Genomic DNA, 27,585 nt, shown 5'->3' with positions numbered 1-27,585 from the left:
TTCCATCTGTTCTCCAAGAATTCTCCAAGATTACAGACAAAATCTGAGATTACACCTGCATGTCCCTTTAGCAGAATGGAGTTCTTCTCACCCTGCTGACTCAAATTCATTTGAAGTATCTCCAATAAGGGTACCCGTACCACTTCTTTACTTATCATGGGCAGTTGCCTTCCCACTGTCTCTTTTTTTTACCTTAGATTAAGCTGGACATGTCTTTCTTTTTGGAGAAGACAGAGGCACACTCTTCATCTTCCTGGTTCATATTTCAATTATTTCAGCTCTTTTTTCAGCATGTCTGCCTTTTATTTGTGATTCCATTAGTATTTCACAATTATTTCCACATGGCAGATCCACCACTTCATTCCTCTTTCTCTTGCCCTGAGCACACCTGAACGTCCCTCTTTTTGTTTTCAATCTTTCTTGCAAATCTGAGTTCTTTCTGAGCTTTAGCCCTCTTGACCCCCTCTACAATATTGGCTACCTGATTGTCCCCTCCTTCACTGATTTCCCCCTCATTTCATTTCCTATGCATGCTTCTTTTAAGTCTCACCTGAAAATCCCTTAGGCAACTACCCCCATTTCTTTAGATGCCTCCCACTTTTCTCTCTCATAGGACAGTGTTTGTGCCTTGAGTAGCTCACGTTGTGTATTTTTAACCAGAAGATCTCTCCCTGCATTTCTTTAAGCATAGAAATCAGCTTTCTTAAAGTCCATCAAATGATATCAAATTATTCTCAGTTTTTCCTTTTTTTAGTATTACAGCTCACTTCCACCTAATGTTCCCACTATTTCCTTTTCATTGACATTTCTTCCCTGTTGGAAGCATCAGATCCACCTCATTTAGTCCCCTTATTGTGCCTTCTACCTTATGGAACATGAAGTTATCAGTAGGCAAGGGAGGCCTTTGCTGAACCTTACATTTTTGGCCAAGTTCAACTTCCAACAGATATCAGGGTAGTTTAAGCTTCTTCTTGTTGAATATCTGGCTGTTTGATCTGGAGCTTTATTATCCAAATGTTCAATCTGGTTAGAAAGTCTATAGCAGACCAGCTCAATGACGTCACTGTTATTTGTTTCTCTGGTTCTTGCCTCAAAGTGGTCTATCAGCCTTCTGTGTGCCAACTCATAGCCATCTTTTACATATAGTGCTACTCCCCTTCCTGTTTGAACTATTCCTTTCAAATAAATTATACCATTTGATTAGTACATTCCAGTCATGAGTCTCATCCCACAAAATTTTTTGAAATGCCTCTTATGTGCCTTCCCATGGCAAGAATTCAAGGTCATGTTCTTTGTCCCCCATGTTGTATGCATTGGGAGACATCTGAAACTACTGGCCGTGCCCTCCATCTACTTCCTTATTGTCCTTTCCTATCCATTGACAGGTTCTTGTTGCACTGTTCCAGTTTTTGCAGGATCAGGAACTCTTTTGTCCCAAGTACGTGATGTCCTTTTTTTTCCTGGTCCAGATTTGCCATACTCCCGGGAAACATGTCATTTCAACGCCCTGTGAGGTGCAGTCCATGTCATAAATATGGAAACTATAACCCCAGAAACCAGATCTTTCCTGATTAGTCCATCTGCACAACCATTCGTTCACTTCCAGTATTCTGTTCTCTCCTTCTGGGCTCTGACTTTTAACTCGAAATGGGCACAAACTGGCACAATAGCTGTTGGTGATGGTTCGGAGTTTGTCAGTGTCCACAGACCATGTCATTTTTTTTGAAAAAATGAACCAGTTCATGGTTCATTGGGTTTTGACCCATCTCTAGATATAGGGAGGCTTTCTGTGTAATTCGGCTGCAAAGGAAGCCACTCTTCATGGGTTTCCCACCCTGCACCCCACTTTTGGGGCCCAGAGCCTCCCTGACTTGCTCCAGGCCTCTTTCACCACTGCGGTGCTGCCAAACTGAGTAGGATAGTAGGTTGTCTGAGGCCTGCTTCCTTCCCCAGTACTTCCTGGGAGGTTTAGGGTATTGTGCGAAGTATAGTTCTTTGAGAGGTCCCTATGCGTAGCTCAATTGGCAGCAAAATTGCACTTCTCACAATACCATAAGCCTCCAGGAAGCACTAGGACAGGAAATAAGCCCCAGACAGCCTACTGGCCCACTTAGGCAATTCCTTACAGTATGGCATTTTTAAAAAGGAACACAAAACTCTCAGTTTTTCTGGACCTGTTGGGGTTATGGGCTAGGGGTGTCTTTCTGGACTGTCTTTCTGAGAAGGCAAGGACTTGAAGGCAATGCTGTGTTGCCAAGGTATCATTCCGGCCTGCTAGGCAGGCTCTGGAAGATTAATTTAAAAAATTACAATATTAAGATGCATGTCTATAAATTTATAGTTCTAGTAGACTATAAGTAGCCAAAGTTCTTCATGGAGGAGACTTGTTTGACCAAACTGGCTGGGAACAAACGTGATGAGTTTGCAATGAAGCTTTTTCCTGCCCATTATTCAGCTGTGGCCAATTCTATCTTATACAATGCTCAAGTAAAAGTAAGTTTCAACAAATTAGATGGGAGTGACTCATAGATAAGAAAATAGCTTCAATACTCATATCTCCTCCAGTATTGACACTTTCCTTCAAAAGGCTGAATGAGGATGGAGAAGTTGCTAATCTTCTCCAAGCTCCCAGCTCTTTGCAATGTAGTACTTTCTTAGGAATTATTGTTCAATTTTTTGAGTAATCTGTGAAATGGATTTAGTGAAAAGTTGTGGAATATGCAACAGAGGTTTACACAGAATTTTATATCCTTGAATGTCCTCTTAATAACAAACATGAATATGAACAATTCGGGGACCTTCAAAGTAGATGAACATGAAAAAGTCTTGCACTGAAGTAACTGGATCACCTAGCTGAGTGCAGAGTTTGAATAACAATGTCAGACACAGATTAGGAATGCATCATCAGTACTTGACTTGCCAGTGTGTGTTCACTTTGGTGATACCATGTTGAAAATATAAGATGGTGACAAAGCAATGAATATAACATCATCAAAGGAGGAAATATAACTTGATTTTCATGCTCAGTCCGATCACTATGTTGATATTGTGCCCAACAACCTTCCACAAAAATGCGTTAAGATAACATATAGAATAAGCTTTAGAAATGTGATACATTTTATTTTCTATGACATATGTTAGGCTTGTTTAGCACTACATGTGCCTAAGCTATACCGAAGAGACAAACATGTGTAAGTATTCACACAATGCTCCGCAACCGATTAGAAATTATAAATCAATTAATAACTAATAAAGAACAAATGACAATGACAATCATTCATGGTTTAAATGAAAACTCTTAAAGAATTAGATACAAATGCTATTAAATCCTATACATGAAAGGCTGAAATGATAGACAGACATAAATACCAGAAACCACATAAGCTGCATCCTGTAACATTATTCATTAATGGAGATTCATATATGTACACAGTATATTTTTATGTCTTTGTAGAAAAGCTGCAGCTTCTATTACACCTAATTACTTTCCCCTGCAGCTGAAAACAGTGCTGGTTTTTAATATTCAGATAAGAGTATGGATGACTGGATCCTTAAGCATAACTATGAAATATCTGCAAAATTGTTAGTGTATCTCGCCTTTCAGCACTTGCTAAATAAGAGCAAAACCATATTTTTAAACTAACGCTGGGTATTTACAGATTGGAAGGCTAGAAATCTGTAGAGGGCGCCATTTAAAACAACCCTCAGATGACAAGGGTATAATGTAAAATGACTTACTCGCCTAGAACAGAACTGCTAGGGCAGACCCTACCGCTGGAGAGAATACAGGGAGTAAACAATGAGTGGTTGAATACAGTGCATAGTCAAACTATAGATCTTCTTACCACAAGATGATAGCAACTAACCTGAGCAGCCTTAAAAGCTGGTTGGATTGCTTTGGGGAAAATAGGAATACTAGTGGCTGCTAGGGATAATTGTATATTAGCAGGGATAACAGAGGGAGTATATTTCTGAATGCACTTGCACTTGATGAAAGGTCCTTTGCACATATGATTTAATAGTGGGCACCTCACAGCAAACAGGTAAACAGTATGAATGAAGAGTGACCACAGTAAGATAAAATACTTACACAGTAAGATAACATACTTACATGTATTGTTCCAAGAAATCTGTTCAGGACAAAACAGGATAAAAACAAAGACTTGCATATAGAAGCTTTTGTGGCAGCTGCTGTACAGAAGCCACCTTATGGATGGTCTGTAATTAAAAATGGAGAAGAAAGAATTAACCATTTCTTTGAAGAAGTAGGGTGTAACCTGAGGAGAAGGTGACCTAAGGAAACCAAGATGCCCCATCCTACATGTCTGTCTGTCTGTCTGTGTTAGCCAATGGGTCTATTGGATTTAGTCCTAACAGTGTGACTGGAACACATCTTTTCTTCTGATGGAGTTTCTTGAAATGTTTCTCAGTAAGCACAGTATATTTGTGTTTAGAGGAATCATTCCAGAAATGTGCTTTATTGGAATGCCATTGAAGTACAGATAGCTATAATACTGTCATGCAGTTAAGCGGCAAGTTCTGCAGAGTTGGTGCAGTTCATTGTTAGGTTTCTGGCATAACAGTATTAATTAAATTAATTCATGATGTTTAAGATGGCTATCTTCTGTATGAGGTCATGGTTTAAGAGGACAATACTCTTTTATCATGGGTAATGATATCACATTATACGGATGAAATATACTTGGAAGTTACTTGGATGAATATTATTGACATCTTATTGCCAGTGACATGCTACTCTGTCAGAGGATGTGCTATATTCCCAGTTGGCAGTCTTCTATCTTTTGTTTCAAACAGATATCCAAAAGTATCCAGCAGTTCTTTTACATCTGTCACCCCTTTGGGTAGCTTCCTTGATTCTTTGTTCTTAGATCTATTACCAGTGGCATTGGCTCTGGCATGCATACATGTTAAGTGTAACAATTAACTCTGGAAGACCTCAGAACAGGTTCTTCTAATTCCAAGTAGAATGGTGAGCATGTTCTTTGAATATGTGCCAGGGCTGTCTTGTGGGCAGCAATGTGAGGTGAGAAATGGGATAAAGCTATTGTTGTGAAAGAGGACTAAATGAGAACTAGAAATGTGTGCTCCCTTTGGACAGGGGTGTTCACTGTAATCAAATCTGGGGTATTTGTGCATTTCTTGGGTGACCACAAAGAGCCCAGAGGTGTTAATGGGGAAGACTGGTTTTGCCACAAATTCCATGAGTTAAATCTAACATTCATGTGGTAGGATTAGAAGTACATTAAGGGAAGGAAAAAATTAAGGAATATGCTCTGTTGATAGTTCTTTGTTCTTTACCTTAAAAAGGAATCTTCCTTGCCTTTCCCTCTGCAAAGTAATTGACTGAATCACTAATGTCTGTACTGTAGTTCAGCATCCCAACCGAAGGTGAGAGGAAGAGTTGAGGGAAGTCAGAACAATAAAATGTGTAATGAAAAGAGAGCTGTCTGCATCGCTCTGTTAAGATGGAATCAAAGAGGAGCATGCCCACTACTCTTTTAAAGTCACTCACTCACATTCTTCCTTGTGGTTGCATTAGGAAGCTACTTGGATAGCCAGAAAATTGGGGGTGGGGAATAAAAATAAAATAGAGCACCCAGCTTTGTAACTGTCAGTGCCCTAGTCAAAACTCTGTTCTGGAGCATGAAGTCCTCTTGTAGTTGAAGTCTTGAAGGCTTTCACGGCCCGGATCTGATGGTTGTTGTAGGTTTTCCAGACTGTTTGGTTGTGTTCTGGAGGTTTTTCTTCCAAACGTTTCGCCAGTCTCTGTGGCACGGACAGAGTTGTAACTCCTGTCCTCAGAAGATGTCAGCCAAACAGGCCAGATTAGGAAGAAAAACCTCCAGAGCATGGACAAACAGCCCGGAAGACCTACAACAACCATCCTCTTGTATTTCTTCTTATCAATCTGGTTTCTTTGGGCTGGATAGGTTTCAAAGGAAACAAGCCACAAGTTTTTTGAAAGTTCAGCACCAGCGGCAGCTGCCCATAGCTCCTAGCAACTTCTACAAGTACACTAGTTCACAGAGGTATTTTGTGGCCTGTCCCATACAGCACTTCATGCCCAAATTTCAGACCGAGCTTCCCCTTCAGACCGCCAGGTGACTTAGTTCAATTAATAAGCCAAACATTGAATACTTAACATATTTGTCCTCTACTGCAGCCTGCCTCTTGTAGGATATTGTTGGACAATGTCTCTGTTGGACTGAGGTATACTATTATCTAATTCTTTTTTAAAAACCCTTTGGTTTATGAATGTGGGATATTGTGCTTCTGTATCCACAATTCAAAACACCAGGAAATGGCCCAATATTGTTGAACAATAGTTTGTTTGGTTGTTCTGGCCGTTTCGGGCTCTTTGGCCGTGTTCTGAAGGTTGTTCTTCCTGATGTTTCGCCAGTCTCTGTGGCCGGCATCTTCAGAGGACAGCAACCTGTGCTCTCCTCTGCTGTCCTCTGAAGATGCCGGTCACAGAGACTGGCGAAACGTCAGGAAGAACAACCTTCAGAACACGGCCAAAGAGCCCAAAAAACCCACAACAACCATTAGATCCCAGCCGTGAAAGCCTTCACAAAAATAGTTTGTTTGTTTGTTTGTTTGTTGAGCTTATATGCTGCCCATTTAGACATAGTCTACTCTGGGCGACTCACAAACACGTAATAAAAACAATCAACTCCTTCCAAACATTTCACCAGTCTCTTCACCTTAAAAAGGAATCTTCCTTGCCTTTCCCTCTGCAAAGTAATTGATTGAATCACTAATGTCTTCTCAGGATCCAGCTTGAACTTCAGGTAATTTTCACTCCAGGTAATGTGAAAACCTTTGTTGCAACACTTAGAGCATCACTTTGCTAGCATGGGAAATCAGAGTAATGGTCCTATAGTTACTGCACTCCTTAGAATCTCCTCTCTTTGGATTGGAATGCATATTAAATGTTTCTAGTTTCTAGGCCATTTGTTTGTTTTCCATAATTTCTGGAATATTTTAATTAGGATTTTGATGCTTGTTAAGATGTAAACTTACTTTGAAGCAAGTCCCAGTCAATCTGATGGGACTTACTTCTAAGTAGATCTGTATAAGCCCACACTGTTATTTTCTGATCACTTTGTAACTGATGCAGAAGAATGAACAAATTTTAAAGTTCACGGAAGTGCTGCCCTAAATCTTTTCAGTCCCTACATGGTGCATTTCAAAGAAATAGATGTTATAACTGAGAGGCCCATCTTTGCCTCTGTGTTGCATCTTTTTCTTCAGCGGGAAAATTGGGATAGCACTTAGTTTTCTAAAGTAATTTTCCTTCACAGCTTTCCAGGTCAAACCCTCTTTTTTGTGAAAGTACTATTTTTAGGTAATAATGATTTCTACTCAGAATGATGCCAACCCTGAATCTGGTTGCAATATGCCCATGATGAGGGAAAGAAAATGACTTTTTTTTTCTATTTTAAAAAAGCGCCACAAAAGATGTGAAATGCAAAATGTTGCAAAGGTTATACATGCAGGGGCACAGATACACAGGTGTCCACACACAGAGAAGAAAATAGATAACGATTGAAATATTTAACCATCCAGGTCCCAGGTTTTATTTATAATGTTCTCTATTTAAAGTAAATTATCTGAGGAAGGCTACCCTGGTTTCAATTCCCTCTACAGTATTGGATATTAGGAGACTCAGAAATAAGGCTCGTAAAATATGTCCATTAAAAAGCTCTCCTTCTGTATCCTTCACCTTTCTGTTATCCTTCATTGGAACACTCAATTCATATGTGTGTGTGTTTTCAAGGAAAAGAAAATGAGACTAGCAGGAATCAAGAGCTGTATGACACAGATGCTACTCCAGTATTCTGAGTCAGGGCAGTTTTTAACTTCATTAAATTGCTGTCGTATGGTGTCTGCTGACATGCCTCAGACTTTGGAGAGTTTTACCCATCAGGTATCCTCTAAGATTGTTAACAAGAACAGCAACTCTCATTAGGGGTTCCCCAAAAGCAGCTAATTAAGGGACAAAGGTTGCTCAGATTGTGACAATTACACCTGTAGGTCTCTGTAGAAATACCAAAACTGTGCACAAGTGTATGTTTGGTTGCTTAGAACAAGAAATAAAGACCCAGTCCATTAAAAAAACGAGACACAGAAAGCTGTCAACCATTTGAAAAGCTTTAGGAAAATGATCATCCAATTAGTGGCTATGATCAAATCAGGCATGAACTCTCTCTGGATGGCTCCATAATTTTCCTTCTTGCATGGTGTAATTTCATATAGCTCAAATGAACTCATGAGAGGTAATTCAGTTCCAAACAGTTTTCTCATCACTGCTAATTATACTAATACATTGAAATGCCTCCTACAAAATGCATGAGCCCTTTAAGCCACCTCATTAATGTGATATAATTTTTGCTAGAATATATATATCAAACCTATTATCACCACAGGTTTTCTTGATCATTTTTTTTCCAAGATGTCTATCAAAATCCTTGAAAAGTAGACTTCTTGGATCTGGCTTTCTCATAATTATCCTGTACTTTGAACTGCAGTTGACTACTGTTGCATTTTTTCCCAAGTGTACTAGTACTCTATGGTATTGACAGAAGTATCCCTTATACTCCTTGGTTCCTCCCCCCCTCTTGGTTCCTCAATTTTTTTCCCCAGTTCTAGCTGATTCTTTAAAAGGCAAATGATGCATGCAATAATGTGCAAAAATGAGTTATACAAACTGAAAGCAGGGGTGTAAAAAGAAGCATCATCTGAGGCTAAAATAAAGACAGATTTTATGGTATTTATGTCAGTTAATTTAACTGCTGGTAGGGGCCTTTGTTGAAACATGAGTTAGTTCCAGTGTTTAACCTTGCAGCATTAATTTATGCTTTATGGCATGAGTACTTCATCACTCCCTCCTTGGCAAAGACAGTTATCTCATTAGCTGGAATTTAATGAAATGCAAGGATACACTTCTTAATTTCAGAGATTACTATAACACAAATCAGGTGTAAATCTCAGGCTGACTGTACTCTCCCTTTGTCTTCTTAAAAAAAAAGAGGAAGAAAAAGTAAGAGAGTTGCTTTTTGCAGTGATATTGCAGAACTTCCTTGGGCAGGATATACTGTACGTTACAGCTGCTATGCAATAGGCTACTTCTTTCCTTGCAGAGTTAGCTGAACTTTGGCTTCATAGTAATGCCAATTAATATCTTCATAAAATCTGATTTATGGAATATATGGTCCCTTCCAAGGCTAGCCCTGCCTTTAACCAGAGTCATGCAGTTACCTTAGGTGGCAGGTGCTGGTGAGGGTTTGTCTAGTGTGGTGGCAAAGTGTTGGAGGACAGAGCCATGTGTGTGGGCGCCATACGTGATGCTGTCATGTCACCAGGGCTGAAGGAAGATTTGATTTAACTGGCAGTCACATTCTGTATATACAGTTGGAGGCAGGGGAAACACCATTCTGCCCTTTGCCTCAGGTAGCAATATGTCCTGTGCATTGCCCTGGTTTCTGCCATGAACAATTGGAATGATAAAATAATTGTAGGGAGGATCACCTTCTAGGGTTTTTGTTTATTTGCATTTGCTTATGGAGGCTCATAAATGTAGTGTTTCACCAGATCACTTTTCTGGTTTGTTTTGCAACTAGATAATAAATGCCACGTATTGAAAAAATTCCTGTGTCTAAATATATCGAGCACACCATGTGTCAGAAAGAGAGAGAAAGAGAGCCATCTTGGTTGTGGCACCCAAAATATAGAATGAAATGGAGAAAAGACTGCAATTGCTTCAACACCAGCTGATAACTCTTTTGTTTATCCAAGAATTTATCTTCTGATTTTAATTTTTGTTGTTACATTGGGATATTTCCATTGGTTTACTTTATTTATATGATGCCCTCAGGTCCATGACAAGGAAAGGTAGTTTGAAATATTTTAATAGACAACAAAAATGTCCTTTGTGCTACATGATCCACCTATCAAATTGTCATTACATGGACAATAATCACATATATTCAAGAATTATCTTGATATATTCTCACTCTGTGACTGAATATTTTGAGAATCCAGTAGCTTGATATTCCATATAAAGCATATGGTGGTATTTGCATCTGTTTACACTTAATGGCATTTTACAAGATGCACAAAAGAACACAAAGTGCCCTTTCTAAAACTGTTTCATTTGTTGACGGATGAACTGCATTGTCCACACATTTGTTCTTTCGTCCATTTGTGGATGGATAAGAATGTGCCACCGTCTCAATGTAGCTTAATGTGGCTTAATGTGGAATTCTTCATCTTTTTTTGTGAGTAATTGCTTAAAAACAACAGACAACATAAAGATCCCCACTACATAATGTGGGGTGGATGGGTGGATTTGATGTGATTTATCTTTCTTTATCCACACTCTGTAGTTTGTTCGTTCGTTCGTTCGTTCGTTCGTTCGTTCGTTCGTTCGTTCGTTCGTTAGTTGTCACTAACTAACTAACTATGGAAATGTCTTGTGTCAGAGAAGTATCCCTAAGCAAAACAACCTACAAAAATTTCAGAAGACTAGGACCAGTGATTACAGAGTGATGATGAATGAAATGCAGTTTTAAGATTTTTCTTTAAAACCTAACTCACCTTCCACACTCTTTTAGTACCAAGCCACAGAAAATGTAATAGAGCCGTGGCAGATAATAGATGTGGAGTATGCAGAGACAGAAAAACATGGCAGTCCTGATTTTCTCAGAAAAGCATCCAGTGATATACCTGTGGAAGAGGATGTGGGGCAATCCAAAATTTTGAGGAGGAGCCCCCACCCTAATACACAGGCCATTTTCTGCACCCACAGGTCCCACAAACTCCACAAAAACATTTTCCATTTCTACTCCTGAGAAAAAGGACGTGTGAAGAACATTGAACATGATTCCTCAAAACCATTGGAGATGCTTGATGAAAACTATTGTCAAAACTAAACTTTGTACTGCCCCTCTAAAATGTTTTTTTCCTTGTTCAGAAAAAAAAATTGCTTGTATGTATGTTTCTTTATTCAGATAAATTGACCGTGGCTCTGTGGATCCCAGCCTCAATTGTTACCTAAACTTTAGAGGTCTCATAGTCAGGTGAAGTTTGCTCTGGAGGAATTCTGCAGTACGGACATTAACAACTTTCCAAAATCTTTCTAACTCTTTCCAGTTTGGGAGTCAGACAAATCTAAAACACAGCCCTGGAAAAGGTCCTCTTATTTAAGAGGGCATTTGTAATTATAGAAAAAATAATTCCCTGCTGATGCTATTGTAGCTGCTGCTATCTAGTGGCTTGTTAGGATAGGACACTTTAATGCAGTTGCTTTAACTATTTTTCATTTATTACCTTTATTATTGTTCTTTTGCACCAACTGTGGGTTGGAACTTTATTAGTTCACCCTGAATATCTTACCTTCAAGGAGCCTCATAGCACAGTGGAAGGAGCCTTGGGGCACAGGGGGTAAACTGCAGTACTGCCGCCAGAACTCTGCTCATGACCCAGGTTCAGTCCCAGGTAGCCGGCTCAAGGCTCAAGCCTTCCATGGTTAGTAAATTGAATCCTTCCATGGTTAGCTTGCTGGAGGGGGTGGGGAAGTCTAGACTGCATAGTTAAATTGTAAACTGCCCAGAGAGTGCTTTAAGCGCTATGGAGTGATATATGAGCTTTATTGGTATATTACCAATAAAGTTTGCTCTCTTTTTTTTTTTGCTTTGCTTGTATAAAAAAAGGAAAATATTTTGATGAGCAATCCAACAATTCAGGAGCACAGTCCTACAACCATGGTACATATTGCTTTTGTAAAAGAGAGAAAAGTCTTTTGTTGCGATTATAGCCCCAGTATGCTTGCAGAAGGTTCTTCTCAGGAAAGACCTGATATTTGAATCCAGGTCTCCTGAGTCTATCCAGTGCACTCACCACTATAATGCACAGACTTTTACAACCACAAATACCATAATAATATACCAATAACTGCATACTGTGCAGTCAGTACTGACTTATGGTGACCTTTCCCAGGGCTTTCTAGGTAGTGAGTACTCAAAAGTGGCTTCCCATTCTCTTCTTCCACGGGACTGTGTCAGCTTGCCCAAAGTTATACAGGCTAGTGGGGAATTGAACTCCCAACATCTGGCTCATCTAACTCACTGAGCTATCCAGCCAGTCTCATATGTCATGTATACCTTGAAGACTTGTTTCTTTTGGCAGGCCTTCTCCCTTCCCATGACATAGCTTCTTTATTCCGTTTTGGATCCTGTTTTCTTTATTGATCTTTTTGCTTTTATGATCAAAGTTATTTTAATGCTGTTTTTATCATTATATTCTGTAAACCGCCCAGAGTAGATTCTCGAATCTAGATGGGCGGGGTAAAAATGGAAGATAATAAATAAATAAATAAATAATATTTCTTAATATAATATATAAAGTGGTTTATATTGAAACATGTTCTAATTCAATATAAAAACAATAAGAAATAATGTAAGAAAATTGAAAAGACACTCAGTTCTTACAAGTACTCCAGCATTAGTAATCATCTTCAAAATGCAAGTAACTGATGTCATTTTACAGGCATTTTACATACATTAATGTGATTATGAACCCTCTGGAAAGAATAGAGCACTTACAAATATTTATGTGGCTATTCAAAAGTTTGGCAGTTTACCTATCCATATTAGGATATATTTTGTTTTTGGGAAATTACACTCTAGATTTCCCAGTTCATAGAGGAATTGATAGCAGAAGCTACAAGGAGGGACATGATTTTCATGGATATGATTCAGAACATTAATACCTTAATTTGTATAAAATGAGTTACATATTGCTGCAGTAATTAAATTTGTTTGACCGGGAATTTTCAATTGTGGAAAAGAGATTCAGAAAGCCCACTGAAGAGTCATAAATGTTTTTCTCCAAATGGCTGGTTTCAGATAATTTGCAAAGAGTCAGGTCTTCAGGCTGTCTCAGGTTATAGAGATGCAGACTTTGGGAAGTAAGAACCAGAACAAACCCCTCCGACATCCATATCCAAGGGTGTGAATGTGGTATTTCTATACTAAACGTTTTTATTCACATCTTATAGGAAGCATATTCCAGTTGTTTAGAGAAATGTCACTATGTGGTCTCCAAGCTTGCCACATTGCCCTCGTGTCACAGCTTCTAGTTGTGCAGGTAGTTCTACCTATGTTTATGCAAACATGAGCAGAAGACTAAACATGCCTTGATACTCAATACCAGTGCAGTAACAAAGGCAAAGGCAGTGATGCACTCACCTTGGGCACACAAGCATGTATGATTCCAAGCACCCCATGGTATTAGGAAAAGGCACATTTCATAAGCCCTATTTAGTCATTCCCTAGCCTGATAAGCTCACCACATGTGCTCTGCCCCATCATCACTTTCTACACATGAAAAGTGACATGAGTGCCTGAGAGCTGTTCCTGTTTGCATGTAGGTTCTAAATAAAAGCATGAGCCATGATGTTCCTGACTGATTGCTTGCATGTAGAACCTACATATGATCAGGAACATCTCCCTTGCAGACATGCCACTTTCCACATGTAAATAGTGATGATGGAGATGGAGGGGCTAACTGTTTCCTTCTAGGTATGGTGAGCTTATCTGGGTACTGAATAACAGAATATGAGATGCAGATATTATTTATTATTATTATTATTATTATTATTATTATTATTATTATTATTATTATTATTATTATTATTATTATTATTATTATTATTGAAGATACCTTGCAAAAGTAATCATTTCTACAACATTTTGTATGTTTATGGTTCCGTCTACTTGCTCCTCCACTTTCTTCACTCTTTTTGAGTGGGCTGGCAGCAATGTTATACTCTTGGCTTAGGTGCAAAATTGCCTAGTGATGGCTCTGCTCAGTACAAGAAATCAGGAGTACTAATAATGGGAAATGTTGGACTGGAGCCATATTGGGAGTCCCCAACTCTCAATGCAATCTACAAGGCTGAACTCCCTACAAAAGTGGGAGTTTGATGTCATTATATGGCCGCATAGTTCATACAGCAATTAATGAAAAAGGCATTGAGAATATGCTATTACCTTCCGCGTATATATCTATGAAACAACTGTCTTTCCACCTCATGTAGTTTCCCAGAAATTAATGTTTCACCAAGGGGCCACTATTAAGCATTATTCAAGTTTCTTTTTAACATGATTTAATCAAATCTGTACATGTGTCTACCATGGGCTAACTAGCTACACAGAGGCAGGATCTGGTTCAAGTGTCTTTCCAGTTTGGAGAACATCTGGGGGAAATGGTGTTCAGGTCATAACCCAGTTTAGTATTGTTAACTGCTGGATTGCAGCTGCATCACCAGCAACACTAAAAATGTGTACATCCAGTTCTATGTTATATTTCTGGCATGGAAAGTCCTAGTGTTGGAACATTATGTGAACAATTTTTAAAAAGAATCATGTCAATAGAAGAATGTAATGCAGTTGTAGAGTCACAAGAAAATCCATTTAATAAATTTCTGCCCCAGTTTTGATCTTGTTTAGAATTATACTAGTTTTTGTTAGTTTCTAAGGGTTTTTCCCTTATAAAAAGTTTTAATGCTTTCTTTGAAATATATGAATCTTTTAATGTGCAGATAACTTATTCAGCTCCTAAATTTAAATGCCTTGTGGGTGTAATTTTTCTATTTTAGTTTTAATTCTATAGCTGCCTTCACTTTGTCTGAAATATATTATTCATTGTCTCCAAATTATAACTGGGCTGATGTGCTAGCATATAAGTTCTTCAATTCCTTTTAGTATTTTAACCATTTGTGGACCAATAACATGCAGTGGTGCACTGTTTTCTTTGAGAATGTCAGCAAAATGAAAGCTCAAAGTAGAATACTTTCACTAAACACCAAAATCAGGATGCAAGATTCCATCAGCCAGAGCAGGGGAGTGCCATAAAAAAATTTTTTGTAGTCCCCAAGGTCATCCAGATGCCCCAATAAAAAATAAATATGCACCACTAGAATCAGTGGGCCTTGCATCAGGAGCCTTGGGTGGGGTTCAGTTTTTTGTTCTGACTTCTCAAGGAAAAACAAAACAAAACAAAAGGAGAAACATCCATCCATTTCCAAGCCTAGTGCTGCCCCACAACAGGGGGAGGTGGTAAAAATGTGGCCACCAGGCACTCTGAGATTGCCCACACCTGAACTAAAAGGAGGCTCAAAAAGTGTTGTCTTAAAGAAATCCATGACTGGGAATTTATTAGAGTACCACAACCAGAGCATAACCAATATTCAGAATCTCCCATCTGGATTAGAGCTCGCAATCTTTGCATTAAAAAAAACCCTACACCTAATTCTGTCACTCCTTTCACCTCTATTCATTTCAGCCATATGTATGTCTGTGTGTGGATCATTTTCTCACCACCGTTAAACACTAAAGAGTCAGAAATGACCTTCAATCATACTAGCCAATCTTTGCTAAGTTGCTTCTCCAATTTCAATGGTGTGGAATGTGCTTTCAGGTGCTTTTGCCAGGAGCCACACTTAAATCAAGGTAAATGTGACCCAATGTATCTCTGTACCCATAAGAAGATGTTATGTTCTCATACCATGAACACTGTGCAGAGTCCCATAAAGAAAGGGCAAGGCACAAATGAGATAAATAAATAAGTACAAGCTTATTTATTTATCTCATTTAATTGTTACATAGGGAATCTTTGGACAAAATCTATTGGGTAGCGCTCTTGTGTCCTGTGGAAACAAAACGAGAGTCCAACAACAGTGTGCTTCCTCCAGAGAATATCACAGTGGATCAAGTCCTTTGAAGCAAAAGTGTTGAGTGCAATGAAACACTTACATTAAATGAATTGAGGTAAAGGTAAAGGTAAAGGTTCCCCTTGACAATTTTTGTCCAGTCGTGTTCAACTCTAGGGGGCGGTGCTCATCCCTGTTTCCAAGCGATAGAGCTAGTGTTTTTGTCCAAAGACAATCTTCCGTGGTCACATGGCCAGTGCGACTTAGACACAGAATGCTGTTACCTTCCCACCAAGGTGGTCCCTATTAATCTACTTGCATTTGCATGTTTTCGAACTGCTAGGTTGGCAGGAGCTGGGACAAGCGACGGGCGCTCACTCCATCACGAGGATTCGATCTTACGACTGCTTGGTCTTCTGACCCTACAGCACAGGCTTCTGCGGTTTAGCCCACAGCACCACCACGTCCCAATGAATGGAGACGTCAACTTAAAAAAAAAACTTAGCTTCCCTCTCCCATTTGGCCAATCAGGATCATCTCTTTGGAAAATTTCTTCAGGACATAATGGAATGCCATCACTAGTGTGTTTTTTATGCTTTGTCAGTAAGTGGCCAGAATTTATTTTATTTGTTTATTTATTTGATTTTTACCCCGCCCCTCTAGACCATGTCTTCTCGACAAAATGGACTCAGGTAGTGATTAAAACACAAAGCAATCAGAATCGATTGTCAAGACTTCAATGCAACATAAACAATGCTAGACTGGTTGACTGTCAGCCCTCAGTTCCTCTTACCACTGCCTCCCTTCTAACTTTCCCCTGCACCTTCCCCACTGCTACTTTCACCATTCCACCCAACTCCTCCTTTCTCTCTTTCTCGGCCTGCAACCTTTTGCTCTATCAAATGGCCACTCCATTTCTTAATCCTTTCCCATGTCATTTTGAGAGCTGTAATGGGCTGAGGAGGGAGGGAACATCAGCACTGTCTGTCACAACACCTCTGTTGATATTGTCTATTACGTGTGTAGCCAGGTTTTTAATACTACTTCCTCTATTCATTTTCTGTGGATTTCTGATATCCGCGGTTTATTTTACAAATCAATCAGTACATTGACTTATGTGTTGGATAGCTATGTTATTCCGCTACATCCAATGTATGAATTAGTTGCACACATCTTTATATGGATTAAATCTGAATTAGGGTGAGGAAGCAAAAGATTGTGGGTATCAGGCCTCATAAAAAATTGAAAGGTTCCTCATAGAGAATGCTAAAGGGCTGGGCTTCTACATAATAACAAGTATTAGAGTACCATTTTTCCTAAGCATATGACAGAATGGACATGCAGAGGAGGGATTTGCGAAGAACAGGAATATTAGTATGTATAAGTACCTCAGAAGACGGATTGATACCTAAAGACAGATTTCTCAGCCTCTGACTCTGCAGCCAGATACCTAAACCACTGAGCTATCCTGAAGTTCTCTCTCTCTCTCTCTCTCTCTCTCTGTGTGTGTGTGTGTGTGTGTGTGTGTGTGTGTGTGTGTGTGTGTGTGTGTGTGTGTGTGTGTGTGTGTTATTCTTGCACAAAAACACAACACTTCATTTGGAACATGGAGGCCTTACATTTCCAGCAGTTTCACTTTTAAAAACTTTTGCTGTGCTCTGTGAAACCCTTATTATTTAGATACCACTCACCTTTTAAAAAATGGCCATAGCTTGTGAATTAAAATACATTTCTAGACCATCCCCCAAAATGGAAATTATGAAATAATATTATAGGTTCACCATCCTGATATAAAGTACAATATTGCTACGTTTTAAAAATACAAAACTTAACTTCCAATAATTACTAACCTATTTATTTATTTTATTTATTTATTTGATTTATACACCTGCCCATCTGGTCTAAAAGTTATCCAACATTCAGAGCTGTATCCTTTAAACCAGAGATAGCAAACTCAGAGCCTGCCAGGGTGTTGGGCTGCTATTTCCATTGGCTCCATTCTGGGCAGTGATGAGGGAACAGGGGGTGACAAATTCTGGAACATTAAAGGTTCTAATCCATTTGCCCTAAGTCATGTGCATTCATGTGGCTCCCATAAAATCCATTGCTCATAAATAGAAGATTTAGACCACTGGAGTCAGTATATATAGTCACCAGAATATACTATGTAGTTTATAGTCTTCACAAATGCTTAATGCTCTGCAGTGTTTTCCTCTAAATTCAACTTTATATTTGACACTTCTGGAGTAAGCATTTCACTTGATGTGAAGAAGATTCATAAAAGCTACTGGTTTGATATCCCAGTCAAATCAATATGCTGCTGCAGCCTTATGAAGAGCTGCTCTGCATAGTCAACGGTCCTCAGTTATGTTGAAGAATCGTCTGATTTGGCAGTAAGTTAAGCAGTGTGCACAACTGTGCAAAATGGTCTTTTGGGTCATTATGTTATTGTGCATCATCTACAATCCATTAATACATTTTGAGCTTGTGTGCATGTCTTGTTAAATTTATTTGTTTTAAAGAAACCACTCCTGATGCCCTGATACACTTTATCAAAGCCACTCTGAAGAATCTAACATTATTTATCATAAATAATTGTATTTACTGAATGTTATTTGCCTTCAAGAGAGACAGACACAAACAATAATGTTTAAAAAGATGTCTATTGATGTGAGAAAAATGCAAGCTGTGTGGTAGAAGCTCAGTGAGTGGGAGAAATGTAAATGTTCCCTGCATTTTATCTCACATGACAGAATGCATTATGGTCAAAACTGTGTCTTCTCAGTGACACAGGTTTCAAAAATCTGTATAATACACATTTTTAAGACTGCTTCTTTTTTCAAGATGCAAGACTTTGGGTAAATGCCTAACTGTCTCCTTTGGAAGGCCTCTCATTTTGTAGCATCACCTTGTACAGGTGTAAACAAGACGTACACGGGCACACCATCTATAAACTCAATTACAATTAAGTGTGGCACAATATAACACCTCCTTATAAATCTCTGAATGCAAAGAATGATGTGATATAGTGATGTAGTATATATAGAAATGTGAAAGCTTGCTCTCCCCATCAAACAATTAGTTCCCTTTGACACAGGACCTTCTTTTCCCACCAATTAGTGCAAACTGCAGGGTGCATTTCTAGAATTCGGCAAGCTAACTGTCAGTGGTGTAATGAAGAATTTAGGACTTTGTAATAAGTTCCGAGGCCTGGTTTGTTTTGTTTCAATTTCTCCAGTGCCTGTTTAGTTTGAAAAATGTATTTTGTCTCTTTGTTCTCCATTTGTGCAGCCTAATTCAAACATATATTTAAAATATATGCCTGTGGCAGCTCATGTCTATTTGCTGTCTGATCTCAGTTTTTTTATTTTTAATTATTTTCCCCAGTGCTCAAAAGATGAAGACACTATTCAAAATGCTATCCATTCAAGATTTGTTTGTTTTCTTAAGTGAAGGAGGAAACATGTTGAGTTCAAATGTAAGCCCCAGTTAAGTAAGAAGCTCAGTGATCTCCTGTCACTACTTCAGGCATAATTCCCTACATCTCAGCCTCTCAAGTACTCTGGAGTCTGCCCAAAATTCTGAAGTTTGGTTCTCAGGAGCAATTTGCTCAATCCAGCTGCTGCAAAGAATATGGGTCTGGTCTGATAATATCATTGCAACACAATGTTTAAAGCCAACACTCCAGTTTTGCAAAGTAATCACTATATCTTTTGGGCTTGGTGGATGGGTCCTTAGAGATCCTTCACTCATTATTTCCAACAAGTTCTTAGTTTTAAAAACTCTTCCATGACCGACTTCCTGATTAATGTTACTTCAGTTCTTTTTATACAGTATAATTATATAAACAACAAGTTGCATCTCCCTGTGAACTGAGTACCCATTTTACCTACCTTGGAATGGATGAAAGGCTGAATGAACCTTGAGCCAGCTACCTGGCTACCATTGATTGAACTCAGGTCATGAAAAGAAGCTTAACTTCAGTACTGCAGTTTAACCACTATACTATGGGGTTCTTAGTTGATACCTAAAGAACAGACAGGTGCATAGTCTTTTTGGATTTCATAATTTGGAACTCTTGCAGAGGACTTGTTGAAGGTCCCTTGACCTCCAGAGACCTGCTTGACAGGCACATAGGCACATATAGTTTTTCTCATCTATTTCTCCCAGACTGTGGAATGTACTCCTCCTGGAGTTGTGATTAGAGATGGGCACAAACCTCAGTTTGGAGGTTCATGTCGGTCTGTACACTCAGCACCACAGGTACTGCGAGTTCCCTTCCACTTCCTCCCTGGCCAATGACCATACATTGAACCTTGATCACTATTTTTTGGCAAAAGGAGGTATAAAAATATTAGTAATAGTCAACTTTTCCCCCCCAAACAGACTCCTCATAAACAACAGATGAAATGGAAAATATCTTTTTACATGGGACAAAAGAGATGTTGCAGATGGGCATTGAGATGGCTGAATATTCTTTCATAGAAAAGACCTCATGAACATGAACAAAATTCTCAATAGGAAAGGTAGGCCAGATCTTTTCCTCTTGAGATCTGGCTTGCTGTGTTCAGAACTATTCTGCTTAGGGACAAACAATAGGTGCTATAAAACAAAACAAAGGGTGATGTGTTGCTTGCTAGGAATTGGCAGATAAGAGGGCGATTTAGGAAACATCACTGTTGTGCAAAATATCCTGAACTGTCTGATGGCATTAGGTTATTTATTAATGGGATTAATAGCCATCCTGTTGCACTGCCCAATCCGTGGCAAAAAAAAGTGTATGTAAATCAAGTACTGTAGATGATTGACACTGGCTGTACCAAATTCTTTATAAATGGGCATGGAATGTTTTAGTAAGGACACAGAATGAACTGCCAGCAAGTGGAGCTTCCTATCTGTAGCATGTTTGCACACCTTTCTACTCTATTGAGCAATGGATTGAGTTGTGCACGCAGCTTTGTAGACCACAGCTGCTGATGACAGCTGACTAGTATACCCAAATGTAATCCATCTAGTATCACTATTTCCATGGGACCAACACCAGAGGTTAAGCCATGCCTTTCTTACAATAGGATTACTTCATTTTTATTCATTTGTTTTAACAGTGACACACAACCTTTGGAAGGAGACCCACTTGAAAGTCAGCTGGAGGCCCCAGCAAGTTTGCACATTAGAAAATGTGCCAAAATGATTTAAAACATTTAATTTTAATTGTATTGGGGGGGTTGGGGTACATTTTATTTTTTGTAACTTATTGTTTCAATGATACTGTCTTTTAACTACAGTGGTGCCTCGACTTAAAATGTCCCTACTTATGACCATTTCGAGTTACGACCAGCTCCGGATGCAAAATTTTGCTTTTACTTGTGACCAGAGCTTCCACTTACGATCAGAAAAAGGCAGGGGGAAAAGGCGGGGAATTCAATTTTCTAACTGTAGGTGGTGATGAGGCTGCTTCTCTGTTGCTCTTTTGCTCCAGCAGTTAGAGTGTGCATGTTGGAGGAAGCTTGAGACTGCCTCGCTTCTGCTTCTGAGTGAACGTGTGTGTGTGTTAGCAGAGAGGCTTCGGGCTGCCTGGTAAGGTGAGTTGCTGTTTTCTGCTTTTTAAAAACTGTTCTGGGTGTTTTGCAGCGTGCTTTTGGGCTGGGGGGGGTTTTATGTTTCTGTGTTGTGATGGGTCTTGGGGGGGTTGTTTGGTATTTTTTGTTTTTCCCTCCATTTCTGAATGGTCTTGGGGTTTTGTTTGTTTTTTGGTTTCCCCCACATTTCTGATGGGTCTTGGGGGGTTTGGTTGCTGCTTTGGGTTTTTTTCCCATTTCCAATGGGTCTTGCGAGTTTGGTTGCTTTGGGGTTTTTTTCCCCATTTCCAATGCGTCCTACATGCTTCCCTTGCTTTTTCCTTTGTTTTCTTTGCATTTCCAACCTGCCCCCTTTGCACTCTGTGCATTTCCAATCTGCTCCGTTTGTTTTCTGTGCATTTCCAATGGGTCTTGCATACTTGATTGATTTTCTCTCCCCCCCTTCGGCCAGAAGGGATTAATCGCATTTCCAATGAGACTTGCAGTGATTTTTTTGATGATTTTTTCCCCTTTGGCCAGAGTGGAGTAATTGCATTTCAGTGCATTCCTATGGGAAATAGTGCTTCGACCTATGACCATTTCCAGTTACGACCATCTTCTGGAACGGATTATAGTAGTAAGTTGAGGCATCGCTGTATATTGTAAAGCCAGCTTCAGCCCTCATATTGGGAGAGAATAACAGAATAATGAAGTTGGAAGGGGCCTATAAGGCCATTGAATCCAACCACTTGCTCAGTGTGTGAATACACATCAGGTGGTTGCCTAAATTTCTTTTGAATGTCTCCAGTGCTGGAGCACTCACCAACTCTCGAGGTAATTGGTTCCATTGCTGTACTGTTCTAACAGTTAGGAAGTTTTTCCTGACATTCAACTGAAATCTGGCTTCCTGTAATTTGAGCCCATGGTTTTGTGTCCTACACTCAAGGACGATACTGCATATGGCAGCTTTTTGAAAAGTGCTATTATATCTCCCCTCAGTCTTCTTTTTTCAAGGCTAAACATGCTCAGTAGTTTTAGTCTTTCTTCATACGACATTGTTTCCAATTTTCCTGATTATCCTTGTTGCCCTCCTATGAACTTGCTCTGTTTCACTGACATCCTTCGGAAAGTGTGGTGGTCAGAACTAGACACAATACCCAAGATGAGGCTTAAACAGTGCCAAATAGAGGGGAATGAATACCTCATGGGATTTAGAGCCTATACTTCTGTTAATGCAGCCTAAAATATCATTTGCCTTTTTTGTAGCTATATCACACTTTTGGATCATATACAGTTTGTTATCTATGATTTCAAGATCCTTCTCACTTATACTGTTGATGAGCCAGGTATCCCCCATCTGTGTGTTTAGTTGATTTTTCTAGGTGCAGCACTTTGCACTTAACCCTCTTGAATTTCATTCTGTTGTTTTCAGCTCAGTAGCCCATTTCTGGCTACACTCTGCTTTGGTTTCCTTTGAAATCAAGCCTATCTAGATCATCTTGAATTTTATTTCTGTCTTCCAGGGTGTTAGCTATTCTACCCAATTTTGTGTCATCTGCAAATTTGATTGGCATTCTTTTCACCCCTGATCAAGATCATTAATAAAAATGTTGAAGAGCACAGGACCCAGGACTGAGCCCTGGGGTACCCCACTTGTTACCTCCTCCCAGTTTGAGAAGGAGCCATTAATCCTCAACTTCTGAGTATGATTCTGTAGCCAAGTGTGTATCCACCTGATAGTTTTATCCAGCCCACACCTAGTTGGCTTGCTAATCAGAATATCACAGGGTACTTTGTCAAAAGCTTTGCTGAAGTCAAGATATACGATCTCTACCGCATTCCCTCTGTCTATCAGAGAGGTTATCTGGCCAAAAACTGAGATGAGATTAGGCTGGCAGGATTTGTTCTTGTCAAATCTATGTTTGCTTCTAATTATCACTGCATTGTTTTCTAGATACCTGCATAGTGACTGCTTTATAATCTGTTCCAGAATTTTCCCTGGGATTGATGTCAGGCTGACTGATCACAGATTCACAGGTTCATCCTTTATGAAGATAGGGACTTCATTAGCCCTCCTCCAGTCATCTGGAACCTCATCCATTTCCCATGATTTCAGGAAAATAATGGGCAGTGGTTCTGAGAGTTTTTCAGCCAGTTCTTTCAATACTCTTGGATGCAGTTCATCCAGCCCTGAAGATTTGAACTCCTTCAAGGTAATGTCCTTGACTAATGCCATCCCTGTAATTCCTTGCTACTTGTCTGTACTCTTTCTTTGTCGCCAGGCCTTCTTTCCACTTCCTTTACGTGCCCATTTTTCAGGTCCTCTCTGAGCTTATTGTAAAATCTGGCCTTGCTCTCTCCCATCTTTTCTTCTTTTTGGAATTGTCTTTAGCTGTGCCTTTAGAATTTCCTTTTTTAGAAACTCCTGTTCTTCTTGGACTCCTGCCATAGGACCTTACCTATCCTTGTTCTGAATTTATTAAAATTGGCTTTTAAAAAATCTGGCATATATTTCTGGCTACACTCTGCTTTTGTTTCCTTTGAAATCAAGAATTTTAGTAGAACATTGTCACTCTCGCACAGAGTTCCCGTTACTACCACTTCCTCCACCAAGTCATCTCTATTGATTAGAATCAACTCAAGGATAAGTAGTCCTCTAGTTTCTTTCTCTACTTTTTGTAGGAGAAAATGATCAGCCACACAAGCTAAGAAGTTCTTAGAAGGGCCATACTTGGCAGAATATACTTGCCAACAGATATCAGATAATTGAAATCTCCCGTAACTACTACATTGTGTCTCTTTGAAATCCTTGTAATTTGTTTTTCAAAAGTTCCATCCATATCTTCTCCTTGATTGCGCAGTTAGCAATAAAACACACACCTTTGCTTCAGATTCCAAATAATTTCCAGACCTTAATCATATCTTTAATAAATAATACTGACCTAATTCAGAGCTAATAATCTAAAACTTAATTGTAATCATTTCTAAGAACTACAGCTGTACTTGGGTGTAGGTAACTGGCGGAATTCAGCACATATTTTGAAAGAGTAACTTCTGATTATTCTAAAGGGAATAGTCAATTTGCGTTGACTGCAGTCACTCAGAAAATTTTGTGAATGAGCAATGAATGCGTTTATTTAAATAATTTTTGGCCCACTAAGAGGCTCCAAGAGTTGATAATGTGCATATTGTCAGCTTATCTGCAGGCTTATAGTCTAAAAGGCACAGCACAAGAAAGGTAATTGGGAAAGAAGAAGGAAAACATGTGCTGCAATACCAGTTCTTAAGTGTCAAATAGCTGCTACAGTGATAATCTCAAATAGGAAAACTAGGATAGGGTGAGTCCATAGGAGATGAACTTAGAGCTGATCTTATGAAATGGTCTCTCTTCCCATGTCCTTCTATTTGCAGCCTAGTGAAATGGCTGCTACCTGGTGACAGGTTAGAAACAGGAAAAAATGAAGCCAAGAAGATACTGAGGACTAGAAGTGTATGTTACAGCCAAGCCTTATTTTTCCAGTCATTTTTTTTCCTGGCCACAACCCAGCCCTGAGTTAGATATTCCTAATGCTATTTATGGGTCAGGAAGGAGCATTGGACTAAGAGTCAGGAAACCTAGGTTCAAACACCTGTACGTGGAAACTGAAGAGAGTGGCACTGGAAAACCCACTCCTTAATATTTCAGATTCCTTGGAAACCCCACCAGAGTAGCCATAATTCAGAACCAACTTGATGGCAAATGGCATTCACAATCCTGTTTATACCAGTGGACTTAAACATGCCTGCTCTGTATTAGGTTGTGGCCAGCATGTTTGAAAATAGAATATTCTTGAAATGATTCTTCCTACATTTTCTTTGTTTATGGTGATCTCATACCATGACAATACATATAATTTTATATCAACATAAGCTTGCAACATTTGTTTTTAATCACTGGCCTTTTAAAATAGATTTTGTGTTCATTGCTTAAACACAATTTCTAATGAGCTGGCACAGTTACACCGCACTGAAAATGCATTTGCATATGTTCTCCCCCCATGTTCAATTCATACACAGCATTCCCCCCCCCCATGATGGGGACATGGTGTGTGTGTGGCAATGATTTTGACCATCCGCATGTATGTGCCTATTATTTTCTATATTTATACAATCAGATGCAATGGCAATTGGGGGGGGGAATGAAAATGCGTTGAGTACACATACATTAAAGATATTGTGATTGGATTATGAAATATACTGTATGTGTGTGTGTGTGTGTGTGTGTGTGTGTGTGTGTGTGTGTGTGTGTGTGTGTGTGTGTGTGTGTGTGTGTGTGTGTGTGTGTGAGACGACAAAGGCCCAAGGCAATTTATGTTCAGGTTTTGCCGTGGTTTTGCTGCAAGCATGCAGAACTAACTGGGTTTAGATTAAGGCAGTCTAATTAGTGTCATGTCAAACTGGCAGTGATCATAAGACAAGAGAGGGTCATTCTTGTCATCTCCTTGGTCTTTTGCCCTTAAATATAGAGCTGCATAAAGCACAATCTCCATCTTGTTAATGGAAGCAGAATATGTATAATCTGCCCACGAAATGAAAAGAAAATGTGTAAGGAAATTTCTTTTTCCCATTTCCTCGTCAGAAGCTGTGAATTTTAGTGAGAATTAAAGTAAGGCTAATTCTGCAGTCATCTTCTGACCTGTCAGGTTAGCTGTCACCCTCGCATCTCTCAGTGCAGGTCTTTAGCTTCTTCTTGCTGAGTGCAGCCTTTGCCAACTGACAGAAAAATACCGACCATGACAAGAAAAAAAGAACATAATGTCCTTTTCACCCATCACTACTCAAAATTGCTCAATCTTTACTGATGTATTATTATACATTGTTTCTCTGGGAGAGAAGAAAAGAAAAGAAAAGAAGCATTTGCTTTCTTTTTTGTAAGAAATGTGAAACTTTGAGGAGACGAGCAACTGTTCCCTGAAAAATATTAAAGCCTATAATTATTCTAAAGGGTCTATTAATATGCAATACGTTTGTCCTTTAATATGAGTAAGTTACAACCTATCTGAAGTTACGATAATGGTGTCCATGAGTGTCATGTTGTCTAAGGGGGTCTGTCAGCTGTATCATTATACTCGAAGTCGCCATGATGAGACACAGTATATATAGCGGAAAACAGCTGAATTTCAACTGTTCCATTAAAATGATGAATTTCTACTTTCAAAACATGGTATCAAGCCGTTAGAAGTAAGCATATTTGGAAAGCCTTACTTTTCATTTTTTTAATAACTCTTGTCTTTTTATCACCAAATCTCCCAAATGGAGAGAGATGTTTACACTACAGTGCAGCTGAAGGGTGCAAATTTGTTGTATGAGGTTTGGGGGTGGAGATCCGCCTATATAGAAGGGCTTCCCCCCCCATTCCACAAAGTGGTGGATTGAAACAATACCAAAGCATTATTTGAACTGGGAAAGAGATAAAGCAACCCAGTCTAGCAGCTTCTAGGGGTGCATGGGGGCTATAAAACAAATATTGTGTGTCTGACAAATGCTGGTGCCCTATTTACATCTACATCACAGGATGTACATTGCCAGAGGTCTTTGGATCATGGGAAAAGTAGTTAAATATCCCTAGTTTTTAAACATTAGGGATCCACTCCTCAGCACCTTGTTATATACCTTACTGAGCCAAGTTGGCCTGGCTTCTGAGTCAACAGAATTTTTAGGATTGCACTTCTAGGCACCTTAATTGGGAAGAAACTCAACCAAACTCAGTGAGATGCACAGGAAATATGTACAGGAGTGCACTGCCCCACTGAAGGCCTTTTGGGTTGTTAACCAAGAGAGAATTACCACATGCCAATAAAGCTTCCAATTAAAATCTAAATTGCTAAAATCTTTTATTGAATTAGAATTTTCAGTTGCTTTCCTGCATTTCAGTTAAACCAGCCCAAACAAGAGTAAGTTACCTAATGAAAAGAAAAGGCTCCTTTCTTTACAGCATGTAACAGATTGATGGAAGGTAAGAGCACGAATCTCTTTTTCGGAATATATTGTATCGTTTATCTCATTATTTCTCTTAAATCTCAGATCCTCAGAAATGTTGAACTTGCAGATGTCTTTTTGATGCTGTTGTTTAGTTGTACTTTGGTATTTAAAACCCAAAGGCCATTTATTCTGGGCTACTTACCTTTTGCTAAAATTAGAAGATTCTTTTTAATCCTGCTTATTGTAATCTTCTGCAGTACGAATCCAACTAACTAAATGTATTTCTTCCCTCCCACTTATAAAATCCCCTAGAATTCCTCCCCCACTTAA

This window comes from Pogona vitticeps, chromosome 1 (assembly GCF_051106095.1).
Source record: "Pogona vitticeps strain Pit_001003342236 chromosome 1, PviZW2.1, whole genome shotgun sequence".
Taxonomy (NCBI): domain Eukaryota; kingdom Metazoa; phylum Chordata; class Lepidosauria; order Squamata; family Agamidae; genus Pogona; species Pogona vitticeps.
This window is presented reverse-complemented; position numbering follows the sequence as displayed.